Here is a 2,082-nt window from a genome sequence, read left to right as displayed (position 1 = left end):
CAAACTGTTTTAAATAATAATATATGTATCTCCAACAAAATGTGCAGAGTGCTTCTTTCTTTCGCTTCTTCGCACACTTGTACGTATATATACAGGCGTAGCTGTGTAGTAAGAAGCTTGCTTCCCAACCATATGGTTCCGCGTTCAGTCCTACTGCGTGGCACCTTGGGTGGGTGTCTCGGGCTGACCAAAGCTTTCTGAGTGGATTTGGTAGACGGAAACTGAAAGAAAGCCCGTCTTTTTCCTGTTTCCGACGAAGAGCTATGCTCGAAACGTAAAACAACAACTCTCTTCTTTCTCCGAGCGTCATCAATACATTGTTTGTGCTGTGTCCTCACGTTTGTTTGTTTGTTTTCTTTTTCTCTTGTTCTCAGCTTTTTTAATTGAATATATATACAGATATATATATATATATATTCTTTTATTCATTTATTTGTTTCAGTTATTTCACTGTGGCCATGCTGAAGCACCGCCTTTAGTCGAAAAAATCGTTCCAAGGACTTATTCTTTGTAGTCCTAATACTTATACTATCGTTAACTTTTTGCCCAACCGCTAGATACGGGAACGTAAACACACCAATATCGGTTGTCAAGCGACGGTGGCGGGACAAACATATATATATGTATAGATAGATAGATAGATAGATAGATAGATAGATAGATAGATAGATAGATAGATAAAGGGATAATACATTAAATACTACAAAATGTACAGGTAGGACAGACACAGAAGTACCCTAATTCTTCATCAGTTATCGACCAAAATACTAATACTCAGTTTCTTGCCTTTAACGATAAGACTAATATATATATATATATATATATATATATATATATATAAATGTACATATATACATATGTATATATATGTATATACATATATATATATATACATGCTTGTGTATATATGTATATATACCACAATATACATGTGCGTCTGCGTGTATATATATACGCATGTGTTTGTGTGCGTGTGTGTACTTATCTTTGGAGTATATATATGTACTTATACATATATATTGAGAGAGAGACGGGGGAAGGGCGAGAGAGATACATACATACATACATACATACATACATACATACATACATACATACATACATACATACGCAGGTCAAATAAGCACATCAAACTTTTAAAATTGCTTTTACCCCCAGAAATGTGAGAGTATTTCTACTTACGGCGGGTGGTGTAGTCGCTGAGTTTTACAGATAAATTTACTTCAGGGTAACGAGTAATCAATGATTAGGAATGGACAGAAAGAAAGAAAGAAGGTAAAAAAGAATTCTAAAATGACCGGACACCTAACTTGAACCTAGGAGCCGGTGCGAGGTGGACGGTGCTCTTTTCGTTTTTGTTGGTGTTTATCAATCGCACACCAATATATACTGAAAACCGATCAGCGAGAGCGAGCCGAGACTGGTGACGTCATGTTGTCATGGCGATAGTTATGATAGCCAACCAACGTTGACGCAAACGCTTTATTGATAGTGACTCAAGCAGTCACATGTGCACACACATAGACACATAAACACACACACACAGGCATATGTGTACAGCAGTAGTTAAAGGAGTGTGTGTGCGCCCCCGCACGCGTGTGTATGTATGGTATGTGTGCATGAATGAATGAATGAATGTCTACACACATTTCCATTGACCAGAACAAGGCGCAGGAGGGGCTGTGTGGTAAGAAGCTTGGATCCGGGTTCAGTCCAACTGCGTGGCACCTTGGGCAAGTGTCTTCTACTATACCCTTAGGTCGACCAAAGCCTTCTGAGTGGATTTAGTAGACGGAAACTGAAAGAAGCCCGTCGTATAGGTATATGTGTGTGTTTCTATGTAATTGTGTGTCTGTGTTTGGTCTCCCACCATTTCTTGACAACCGATGTTGGGGTGTTTACGCCCCCGTAACATAGCGGCTCGGCCAGAGAGACCGTTAGAATAAGTACTAGGCTTACAAACAATAAGTCCTGGGATCGATTTGTTCGACTAAAAGCGGTGCCCCAGCATGGCCGCAGTCAAATGACTGAAACAAGTAGAAAGAATATATGTATAAATAAATTTAGCATTTAGCATAATGG

At 38.9% G+C, this 2,082-nt stretch overlaps 1 protein-coding gene across 1 annotated transcript in view; it reads right to left on the bottom strand.

Moving 5' to 3' along the window:
• The window catches only part of LOC106870134 (cholesterol transporter ABCA5), a 57,112-nt gene extending 55,696 nt beyond the window's left edge, over positions 1-1,416 (bottom strand). Inside the window, exon 1 of the mRNA XM_052974985.1 lies at positions 1,183-1,416. The gene's annotated coding sequence lies outside the window, so the exon portion shown is untranslated. The remainder of the gene's footprint in view (positions 1-1,182) is intronic.
• Between the last annotated feature and the right edge of the window lie 666 nt (positions 1,417-2,082).

Source organism: Octopus bimaculoides, chromosome 20, assembly GCF_001194135.2.
Source record: "Octopus bimaculoides isolate UCB-OBI-ISO-001 chromosome 20, ASM119413v2, whole genome shotgun sequence".
Lineage (NCBI taxonomy): Eukaryota > Metazoa > Mollusca > Cephalopoda > Octopoda > Octopodidae > Octopus > Octopus bimaculoides.
Note: the sequence above shows the minus strand (reverse complement) of the source record. Positions and strands in the feature narration are given on the sequence as shown.